Below are 12,222 nucleotides of genomic sequence, written 5' to 3' on the forward strand. Positions count from 1 at the left end.
GGGTAGGGGCAGGCAGTGTAGACATGTTTACTGAACAAAAAGATGGATGACTTTTTTACCCCCAAAGATCTCTTTGGAATCCCTGGAATAGACTATTAAGTGGGAATTAGAGAAAAGAGCAAAAATTAAGGGAAATGAAGGTCTTTGGGGGAAGATCAAAGGCAGAAAAGCAAGAGAGGGGAAAAGAATTTCATATACTGAACATGTATTGGGTGGCATCTGTTCTACACATATTGTCACAATACTCCAAGTAGCACTGTAGGGGAGAGATTCCCCACTCCACCCCCAATTTATAGAGGAGAAAAATGATATTCAGATAAGGGAATTGGTTTTATTAAAGTCACATAGCAAGTTAGTGGGGCATTAATGTGAACACTCAGATCTCTGTGTCCCAAAAGACTACAAACTTTCACCCGCTATTCAGACTGGGTATCAGACCCTGCCTCTGGGCTCTGCTCCTATTCCCACTAAGCAATAATGACAGAATCAACAAAAAGATCTTTCCACTATCCCAGCTGGGGAGCAGAGACAATGAGAAGGGTTCAGGAACAGACCATGAGGACCTGTACTCACCATTCAATTTCTTTAGGCTCACGGTCCCTCAGGAGCTCTCACACCTCCTGCTGGCAGTGTTCCTGGTATTCTGGGTACTTTGCAAGGTTGTACAGGACCCAAGAGAGGCCACTGGCTGTGGTGTCATGGCCTGAGGGTCAGCCAGACAGGCTTGGGTCTCTGGGCTACTTCAGCACCAGAGGGTGGACAGCACCATGTTAAGCCCCCCGCCACCGCCCCCCCACAAAGACGATGGGAAGGATGGGCAAGATGGGGTGATCCAGGGCCCAGCTGCCAAGTCCCTGGGATGAAGAGACCCCTGCCTATTCTGTAGTCCCACACTGGGACCCTCACCTTCAAACATGAAGGTGTCAGCCTCAGCTCAGGTGTCCTCATCTGACAGTTCTTTCCCATCTTCACCCTGGAGAGAAAGCAAGATCCTCCAAATCACACCAGTTCTGGGGACACCTGAGCCTAACCTGAGATAGTCCCTGAAGCTCCAGCATCCAAGCAGGATTCTTCCCTCTTCATCTCCAGAGCCCACCCCACAGGACTCCTCCCTAGTCTCCTGCCTCCTGTTTACTCCTTCCAGACAGCCTTCTACACAGTCACATCTAAAACTTCTCTCTGACCTGTCCCTCCCTTCCTCAAGCACCCTCTATAACTCCCTAGCACTCTCTGAATCAAGTCCAAGTTCTTTGACCTGACATTTGAAAACAAGGTCCAGTCTATCTCTTGAATTTAGATCCCAGAGAAGCGTACCCTGGCCAGCAGGAGCACATCAATGAAGTCCAAAGTCTCGGCCTTAGCCTTGGCCTTGAGGAAGTCTTGGGAACCCTGACTAATGAGGGTGCAATGCCGCTCCCTGATGACAGCCTCTGTGAAGTCGTGCGCCAGGTTGCAAGCCCTATGGAAATGCTGCACATCGCGGGTGAGGTAGTACAGGAGGTCCACGTGCAGGAAGATCTACTCAGTCCATTTCATCACAAGGGCACTGAGCTCCAAGACGGCAGCAATATATGCGCTGGGTTTCCTACAGGGTCAGACCAGAGAGAGCCTTAAGAAGCAGCATTGTATATCTGTGGGCCATCTGTCGTTAGAGACTGTTTCCTGATAGGAAGTCTTGGGAACCCTGATAGGAGGAAGCTCCTGGTTTCTAGGCTTCACATATTTTAAGCTGTTGCCTCCCTTCATGATCTCATACTGCAGGAGCACTTCCAGTCAGTAACCCAGGACCACATCCCATCCAGAAAAGAGCGCCCTTCAATCATGTTTCTCTCTCTGCCTCCCATCTCTGTGAACTGCCTCATGTCCTAGATCCCAGAGCAGAGCTCGGGAATCGTGCTCATCTCTCCACTCTCCCACACAACATCTAGACCTGCCATTCTTTCTCAGTTTCCCCCAAATCTGCCACATTTTCTCCACCAAGCTCAAGTTTCCTCCCCTCTGTGGTCTCACATCCTGTGCCTACACAACAATCAGTCTTCTCTCAAGTCAGATGTTCAAGCTCAGCTTTGACCACAACTCTCACCTGGTCAAAGACCTTCTGTGGCTTCCTGGAAACATCAGGGTAAAGTCCATATCCTCTTTGTCTGACTTCAGAATGTCCTTAAGATATAACTCTGCCCACTCCTCCAACCTCATACCCAAGGCGTCTCCTCACTGTTACACATGTTCTGTTCATCCTAGCCTCCTGGCCTTTATCAAATAGTTCTACCTACCTGAAAGGATAGCTCCTTTGCTTTCCCTTTCCCTGTCCTTCAATGTCCAGCTCTGACCCACCTCCTCCAGGAAGGCCCTTCTGATTTCCCTGGTCAGTCCTCCCTCCCCCTTCTACTCCCTTGGGTCTATGGCTCATGTTCCCAGGCCCTGGGCTGAGACTTACTCCTGGCAATTGCTGTCAAAACTGAAGACACATTTCTGCAGACTGTCCAGGGTCACGAGGCTGATGTGTTCAAACATGTCCATAAGAGTGCTGCCCTCTGAAGCCAGGCACTGCCACTTGGCCTGGACAGAGAAGAGGGCAGAGCTGGGGCTGAGACTTCCCCCTCCTGAGCCCCTCCCCAATCTCAACCACCTGGATGGACTCCCCCAGACCTGGCCTCTTGGTCCTCTGCCCCAAGCACCTATCTCCAGGGAAGACAAGGCTTGAGTGGGAGTGGAAGCTGTTACTATCAAGACATGAAGACCCCCACAGCTGGTAGTCAGGAGACCTGGTTGCAAGGTCCAGCTCTGCCTCTTATGTTCTCTGTGCCCTTGGTCAACTCATTGTTTTCCATTTGGCTTTTCCACTGTCAAATTTTAGTAGCAGTTAAGATGACCTGCTTTGGTGTTGGACAAACCAAGTTAGAATTTCTGCCCCACCACGCACAACTCACTTACTAATGAGCGATCTTGGGCAATTTCCCTAACCTCTCTGACCTTCCATTTCATCATCTTTAATATGGCAATGACAATCATCTCTACCTCATAGGATTGTGAAAAGAAATTAGACAACACATGCCATGGACTTGGCCCACTATCTCTGATATACAGTAAGTGTTAAATAATTGTTAACTACCATCATCATCTTCATCATTATCATAGTGGTGGACAATTGCAAAAATGTCCCCATTTCTTTATCCCTCCCTTTACCCTCACTCTTTGCAGTGAGATTTTTCAGCTCTTCCATTAGGAGGTGGAACCTGTTTCTCTTGAATCTGAGCTGAGCTGGGACTTGCTTTGGTCAACAGGAGGTGGAAACTACCATGTGCTAGTTCTGAGACCAGGCTCATTCTCTTGGAGCCCAGCCTCCACCATGCAGTCAAGCCCAGCCTAGCCTACTGGAAGATGAGAGACAAATACAGGAGTCCATTGTCCCACCAAGGCCATCCTAAACCAGCTGACAGCTAGCCGAGCCCCAGACATGTGCCAAAGCTGAACCTGGATCAGCAGAGCTGTCTTCGGAACCTACCCACGATCACGAACACATGAATAATTCCAGCTAGGGCGAGAAGAATGACTCAACTGACCCATCATCTCATGAACAACAATAAACACTAATTCTTTGGAGTCCATGGGTTTTAAGGTGGTACCTAATGCAGAAAGAACTACTATGCAATCTTTATCATTTCTGTCCTGAATTTACAGAGCTTCCATGAAGCAGACTAGAAACTAAAGCCTTCTAAGCACCTACTATGTGCCAGGAACACGATTGCACTACATCATCTTGATCACTCTTTAAGAAGGGATTATTATCCCGATTTTACAGATGAGGAAACTGAGGCTTGGAGAGGAAAATCAGTGACCCCCAAAGCCATCCAGCAGAGCCAGGATTCCAGACCATATGTGTGTAAGCCCACTCCCCTTTTCCTAAGGCTCCAGCTGGGACCCGGAGTTCAAGAAACTCACATGCGTGATGTCTGTACTCTTGGTGAAAATCTTCAGATACGGCTTCAAAATCTCGAAGTGGAAGGCAGGTGTCAGCAGGCGTCAATGGTGGCTCCACTTTTCACCAGCACTCAGCAGGAGCCCATCCCCTACCAGAGGCAGCCATGAGGAGTGAGCAAGGGTGACACCTTCCCCTGGGCCCTCAAGGTTGTCCTCACCCCCTTCACTCACAGTTACTCACCCAGCCAGGGATTCAGGAAGATGTAGAAAAACATGTCCTTGGGTATGATGGTGGCTGACATGAGAGAGAGAACATGGAGAGGGGGAGGGAAGGACTTTTGGTGGGGTCTGGAGGCTCCCAGGGAGGGGCCTACATTTCTCCTCCAAGCCCAGTATAGCTTGGAATGGGACAATGAACAGAGGAACAGGGAGGAAGGGGGAGGTGGGGGGGACCAGACAAGGTCTACTCCGTAGCACAGAGTAGAGCAAAGGCAGACCCCAAAGACACAACCCTATATGCTTAGACACACCCCAACATGACACAACATGTCCCAGCATGCCTTGACATGGCTCCTACATGTCTAACATGTGCTAAACACCCAAGCACAGCCCAGCGCTCTACAAAATGCCTTTACAGGGACCAAGGACACCACGCTTGCCCCAGCACTCTCTGACCTCTCCTGGAACATCCAACATGGTAGACCAACAGTGTTGAGTTTCCACCATTCAAAACTGAAAAAGTCTTTGGCAACCAGAGAGAGCCAGGGACCTGCCTAGAGTTACCCAGCAGGTCTCTGTCGATACTGCCCATTCCCCTGCTCAACCTGGTCTGTCCAGGAGTGGGAAGGGTTGGGAGCAGGGGCAGGGGAGAAGCTGGGGTGGGGGCTCCTGGGAGAGATACCTGTAGTCTGGAGCAGGGGGGCAGTGAAGTTAGGGTGGACAAGCCACAGGATGGGATAGAAAGGCCCCATCCACCAAAGGTGGACCTCGCGGAAGTAGTGGTCCAGATCTTCCACCAGCCACATCCCCTCCTCATTGCTTGTCACCTGGGAATGGATGGGAATAAGGCCAGGCCTGGCAGGGGGCCTCAGAAGCTACAACTTCTCACTACATCCCCCTACCCACCACACCCACTCACCCCCTTCTCCTCTTCTACCTGGATTATTGATCTATACTTCTCTCCATCTCACTAAGTCAGCTTCTCTCTGTTGGCTTCTCTTTTTTTTTTTTCATGTCTCTCTATGTACGTCTCTCTGTCCCCTTACTCTCTTCATCCCTGTGTTTTGACAGAAAGAGAGAGAGGAGGGATGGGGGAGAGAGAGAAAGAGGGTGGGGGAAAGAGGTGGGGAGAGATAATGGATGGATGGATAATAGATAGATAGATGATAGATAATAGATGAATGGATGGACGATAGAGAAATGATTAGATGATGGGTGGATAGATGGATGGATAGAAAGATGGATGGATGGATGGATGAATGGATGACTAGATGATAGATGGATAAATGATGATGGATGGATAGATAGTTGTAGATAGATGATAGGTGGACAGATAGATGATGGATGGATGAATAGATGGAAAATGTATAGATAGATGATAAATAGATAGACAGATGATAGATAGATAGATAGATAGATGTGCTTGTATCTGTGTATATGTATGTTTCTTTTGCTCCATTTATGTATCTCTCTCTGTGTCCTTCTCTCTGTCTCTCTGTCTCTCTCCCTCACTCTTTCTCTGTATCTCTCTCTTTCTCTGCCCCTATTTCTCTGTCCATCTCTCCAACTCCCCATCTCTGTTTCTCAACATCTCTACACCTTCCATGGCTCCCCACCACTCTCAGAATCAATCCCCTGTCCCTACCTGGTCTTGAAGTCCTGCTCTCCCTACTCTCCTCTCCACCTTTTCTCTGCCTCTCACCTGCATCACTCTAGCTGCACTGAACTCCTCCCCATTGCTCAAAAGCCAAGTGTTCACTCTTTCACCTCCAGGCATTTGAGTGAGCTAGTCCTGTCCAGAGAATACACTTTCTCTTCTTCCCTTAAAAAATGCCTATTAATTATTCCAGACCCACTTCCAACAACTCTTCCTCCAAGAAACTTTCCAGCGTGCCCAAACAGCAGATGCCTTGCTTCCCCTCTGGGCTCCCCCAGCCCCTGTCTCTCCCTCAGACCCACCCTGACCACACAGGATTAGTGGTATCTCTAATCTTGTAGGCCCACGGTTGGAGGTTCCTCCACGGCAAAGCCTGGGGCTGATTCTCCCCAAGAATCCCCAAGCAATGTCCAGAACACCAGAATGGGGTTGGCAAATAAATGAAAGAAAGAAAAAGATGACCAAGGGTGCCCAAGAGCAGGGGGAGTGCTGGGACATGCAGGGGCTTCCCAGAAACTTGGCAGGGAGGGGCTCACAGCCCTCAGATGCTTCCACAGCACTCAGTACCATGTGTTCCAGGCGGGCATCTGTGGTGCTGGTAACAGACCAGGCAATGTCAGGGTGGCAGAAAACGATAAGGAAGGTGATGGGGCCCAGTCAGATCATAAGTCCCTGGGGGCAGGTGGCCACCAGCTGAGTTAAGTCCCTCAAGCCCTACTCCACTGGGGGGACCTGCAAGCAAGGCAAGGGCCATCACTCTCCAGAAGGACCCTCTGCAGTGGACAGTGTGTGGGATTCTGCACAGATGGAGGGAATCTCCGCTTGTTCTCGCTCCTTCACTCTGGGGGAGGGTACTGGAGCCTCTTCAAGTCCCAATGATGTATCCCAGGGCACAGGGAGAAGACACGCTCTCTGCCCACAGGGAGGATGACTTTAGCTCGAGAAAATGGAGTTTTCTCATCTTGGGAGTGGTTCCAGCCCCAGGGGTGGCCACAGGAGGAGATCCCCATGGAAAAGGTTTGTGGGTAGCCAGGTAGCCTCAGGACTTGTTCCTGGGTTTTGGTCCCACATCCTTTCATGTTCTGGCCCATCCGCATAGCCTTCGGTTCTCTACATGGTAAAGGGTCTACAGTCCTGGGACCTTCCAGCCCTGGCAAACCCCAAGGGACACACGTGAACTCTGCCCATCAATCAGGACAGTCCCTCTCACCTATGAGCTCCTTCTGTTGGTGAGGCTTTGTGCACAGTGCATCCTGTCTACCTATCTATCTATCTATCTATCATCTATCTATCTAGTACATCCTGTCTATCTATCCATTTCTCATAGTACTACATCTGAGCCATCCATCTATCACTCCTGAACCCGTGGACACTCCCATAAGTCATGTCAATTACAAATGAAGCTGAGGCCATATCCCCCAAAAGGGGAAGAAGGGAGGGTTGGTTTCTGGTGAGGCATCCTTTCCTGTCCTTCAGGACACCCCATCCAAGCCCCCGGGTGTTCCAGGTAGGTGAACGTAAGTCGTTTTCACCTATGTACCCTGCTCCCTCCTCCCTGAGGACCCTGAGGCACTTGATGAGATCAGTCCAAAGAGAGAGAGGGACTCAGCCAAGGTCACACAGGAAGAGAGATTGTAGGAGAGAAGAGCGATTGAGACCAACCTCTACAGTCAAGCCCTTGGAGGGAGAATCAGAACTGTGGTAACTTTGTAACATTCCCGCTGCCTCCAGGGCTCTCTGAGAACATCCCAAGACCCATAATCTCAGGCAAACTTTACGATGAGCTTGGGACATACGGTTCTGTGATGAGCTGGTCTGGGGGAGGAGAGGAGAGGAGCTGGACGCTCGTGCCTTTGGCCTTGGATAACAAAGGGAAGTGACGGCAAGTTACCCAGGGCTCCACCACAACATTATCAAACATTTGTTAAATGCCTTCTGTATGTCAGTCCCTGGGCTGGGTCACTGTAGATATCGTGTCTGTCCCCAGAACTACCATCTAGTGGGAGAGATGGATAATAAACAAATAATTGAACAATTAACTATTTAAGCATGAGTAGGGCTAAGCCATAGCTCAGGGTCTGGGGGCGGTGGGGGTCAAGGGAGGCTTAGAGACGGTAATTATACTTGAGCCGAAAATGGATAAGGAGGAATCCACTGGGTAACCGCAGGAAGGAAAGTGCTTCCAGGCAAAAGAGAAACCAAGTAAAGCCCTGCAGCGGGAAGGGCTTGGTTCATTGAGGAGATAAAGTAGAAGCTCGGAGTGACCATGACATGCACAAGGCTGAGGAGGACAGCCAGGATGATCCAGAAAACATTTAGTCTTTATCTCCCGAGCAATAGGGAGTCAGTGAACAGTTTTCAGCCAAAAAGTGGCATGATCTAAACTGAATTTCAGAAAAATCTCTCCAGGGCTAAAGAGAGAGTGGATAAGAGGGTACAACAGTGGCAATGAAGAGACCAGAGAGTAGGCTGGGAGAGGCTTCCTGGAGAAAGATGATGGTGGATGGGGCCACGGGTGACAGAAGATGCAGAGAGGTGACATTGAGGAGAGATTTGGGGGGCAGCACATTAGGACCAGATGCATGGGTGAGAGGAACAGGCAGGCTCAGGGGCCACAAAGTATGGGATGTGGGCAACTGGAAGGATGGACTGGACTGAGGGCAGGGGCAGGGTTGGGGAGGGAGACATGAGTTCAGATTCTGACCAAGGAATGAAGTGTTTATAAGACCCCCCACATGAGGAGAGGAGGAAGGAGCTGGATGCATAACCTTGGGCTCAGGAGAGAAGTGAACTCGGAATTCACTTATGGAGGGAACTGATCGTCCACTTAGGAGTTGGAGCTCTGGGTAAGGAGATGGCCTCAGGATAGAGAGAAGAAGGAGAAGGGGTTAGGATGCTGGGGCTTTCCCCACATGCAAAGGCGGAGCAAAGGAGCAGCCGAGAGGAAAAGGAGGTTCCAGGAGGAAAGGGTGGTCCACAAGCTCAGAGAGCTGCTGGGAGGTGGATGAGATGGGGCCCAACGGAGTCCATGGGATTTGGAGACCTAGAAGTCACAGCCATCATGCAGGAGCATGATGGAGCTGTGGACCAGACTGGAGCAGGTAGAGCAAGCAGAGAAAGGGAGGAAATGAGTAAAAGCATCTCTGTGCACAAGGAGACAGCAGCTCAAGCAGACCAGGGGTTTTGTGCAGAATGAAGTCCATTGGAAATAGGCAGGTGGGGATGTACATGTCACCCCTCTGACCTGTTTTGTGACCTTCTCTAGTATCACCGTGGATAAGAGATCAGAGGCCGTGAAGGGTTGAGCTCACACAAGGCAAAGCTTTTCCAAAGAGCCACGAAGGAAGGCCCAGTTGGCAAGAGACTTCAGCCCATGTGCAAAGGAAGAGAAACTAAGCTAGATGTATCCAAGGAAGTAGGATGGAAAGGAAGCCATTAAACTGGGGTGTAGAGGGGATTGGACATCCTGGCAGGGTCTAGGACAGGAGAGGAGGAAAAAAAAGCAGATGGAAGGAAGAGGGGTTGTGGTCAGAGAACGTAGCCCTCAGATCAATGGCTTTGGAGGTGGCGCCTTTATGGGTGATGAAAAAATCTTAAGTGTGATTGTGGCAAAAAGGAGGCTGATGCAGCACAGAGGAAGGGCCTCTGGGGCTGAGGTTAAGAAAGTGGGCCAATTGTAAAGCAATTATACCCCAATAAAGATGTTTAAAAAAAAAAAAAAAAAAAAGAAAGTGGGCCAGAAGCCTCCGCCCAGGAATTTTGGCCATTAGGGCGGAGTGATTTCTTCTGAAAGGGGGAGTGGTTCACCTTTATCCAAACTGGGCAGTGGGGCTCACTGATATGTCTTGGGCGTGGAAGGCAAGATAGGAAAAGGAAGGTGCCTGAGGAAGGGGAGGAGAGACTGCCCACACATCTCCTCCAACCCAGCTGTGCCCCCATGCGGGGAAGATGGGGTGGAGGTCTTAGTTAATTCTTGTGGGGAAGCAGAAGCCCACAGAGGAGCAGACACTGGCCTGAGGCCAGCAGAGATGTGCCAGCCAGGGAACAGGCCTCAGACAGTGGCCCTGAGGAGGCCTCAAGATGAGCAGCGGGGACTGTGAGGCCACCAGGGGACCCAGCTCTCTGCAGCCCACGCAGGGATCCCCTCAGATGTGCACTAATGTGGGGAAGACAGGCGGGAACATGACCCAAAACAGACTTGGGGTGAGGAAAGGTAAGAACATTGGCGCACAGAGTGAACAGAGAGGACAGGATTGGACCCAGTGGGGGAGTGAGGCAAGAGGTCTCCCTCACTTCTCTACCACCCTAGACCCCAGCCCAATCCCAGACCCACAGGTCCCTGAGCCCCATTCCTGAACCCTCAGGAAATCCATCCACTCTGATCCCCCAGACCGTCCTGCTATCCACACTCACCAGGCCCAGGTGACCCCAAAACCAGTTCCGTTTTGGGGGCTGCGGGAAACATTGGAGGCGGCGAGAATTGCTGTAGCAGGTGTAGGTCAAGGCCAGGATGCGGGCCAGGAGCCTGGAGGCCCCGACCAGCAGCAGGAGTAGCCATGGGGAGGCTGTCACCGGCCCGAGTCCCAGCCAGGACAGGCTCAGCTGCAACATCCTGTAGGGCAGACGCGGTGGAGGGTGAGCTCCTGAGGATGAAGGGATGGGAGGCGGCGGGGGGCGGCGATGATGGTGAGCTGTGAGGCAGAGACAAATAGAGGGACAGGAACAAGGGAGAGAGGGGCAGGGATGGTGAGTGCTAGGGACAGAGCAAGAAGGGCTCAGAGAAGGCAGACAAGGTCTGGGAGAGGGGAGGGAGACCCAGAGGGGGAGGAAGGGGAGGAGGAGGGGGAGAAGGAGAGAAGAGAAAGAAAGAAAGAACAAAAGGAAGAAAGAAAGAAAGGAAGGAAGAGACAAATGAAGAAATGCCCAAACTGAATCAGTGGTGAATCAATGGAAGGTTGTCAGGGGCTCCAGTTACGAGGAAACCATCATCCCTGGGGCCGGCTCTCTCCCGGGAGCCACGCTGTCTAGAGCAGCATGCACTTCCTGCCCCAGGCCAGAATCCTCAGCCCCGCCAACACTAGCCTGGCACTTTCTGTCAGAGCAGCTTGTCCATCACAACTTCTTCTGCCCTCCTCCTGGGAGGCCTTCTTCCCTGGTCCGACCTCTGAACTGAGGGAGGCTGGGCTTGGCCGAGTCAGCCAATCCCTGCATGCCTGGCTGCCTCCTCCTCGCCTGGCGTCTGCCCAAGACTTAAAACGGGAGGCTGCAGGCCAGAGAGGAACCAGCTCAGGGTCACATGGCGCAGACACTGCACTCTCAGGACTCAGTACCTCCCACATGGGTTTGTTGGGGAATGGGCAAAGGTGACCCTGAGCCCCCAAGTTTACAGCAGCCCTGCCCTTCCAAGGCCAGGGTGCGACAAGTAAAATCATGAATGTTCAGGTGTCAGGTGAGCAGGGCCTTGCCCAGTCTTGTCCCCAACATCTCCAGGGCTCCTCTCCATGCATGGGCCGGGAAGACGTCATGCACCATCTCTCAGCACAGAATTGGGAAGTTCAGAGGCGTGAAGCCTCTGCCTTCCAGGGCACACAGCCTGGAAGGTGTTCAAGTCCTTCCTCCAAGCAGCCCAGGGCCTAGGTCGAGACATGACTGCTGAAGCAGGAACAGAGAAACCAGCCTGGCTGGGGATTACCTGCATCAGATTCAGGGGATAAAGGGTCCAATCGGAAGAGGGCACCTGGAGGCACGAGGGGTAAGGCTGCAAGGGGCCAAGAGAGAGAACAGGGTCCATACAGGGGAGGGCAGAGCTGGGAGATCCTGAGTGGGCATCCTCACTGTGACTGTGGGCTGTGCCGACCCTCTCCAGGCTCAGCCTTCCCACCTGGGAAATGGGAACAAGGACAAAAGGGAACACATCACATCCAGATCGTGCTCCCAAATTTCCCTGCAAAGTGGTCTCAGCCCCCATGAGGTCTCCTCATGGTCAGCCTCCAAGATGAGGGTGAGTTTGAAGGATGGAGCTGCTGAATGAGAGGATTTGGACAGACAGTCTTCCTGCAACAAACACAATGTTGGGGAAAATGCCCAAATGTCACCACCACCACCACCACCACACCACATTCCCTCCAGGCCTACCCAATCTGGCTTCAGCTGGCTAATCCTGGAACCCTCAGCAAGTTTGGGTGCGCTGCCCTAGATTCTTTCCCTCCTCTGCTGAGTTGGATCCACCTGCTGACAGGTCCATCCAGAGAAGAGCCAGGGGCAGGGCTAGGTAGGTGAGAGGCAGCAGGGCTAGCCAGATAGAGGTCGGGAGAAGCAGAGGGAAAAAAGAATAAACAGAGGTCCAGAGAGGTGCAATAACTCCCTCCAGCCACACGGAGAAGTAATTCAACAAGACAGCACTAGTGAAAGTGAATCCTGGCATA

The 12,222-nt window shown here is 51.6% G+C and overlaps 1 pseudogene; it reads right to left on the bottom strand.

The window, feature by feature from the left end:
- Positions 1-569: 569 nt before the first annotated feature.
- Positions 570-10,408, bottom strand: LOC116751168 (annotated as a pseudogene).
- Positions 10,409-12,222: the final 1,814 nt, after the last annotated feature.

This window comes from Phocoena sinus, chromosome 3 (genome assembly GCF_008692025.1).
Source record: "Phocoena sinus isolate mPhoSin1 chromosome 3, mPhoSin1.pri, whole genome shotgun sequence".
NCBI classification, from domain to species: domain Eukaryota; kingdom Metazoa; phylum Chordata; class Mammalia; order Artiodactyla; family Phocoenidae; genus Phocoena; species Phocoena sinus.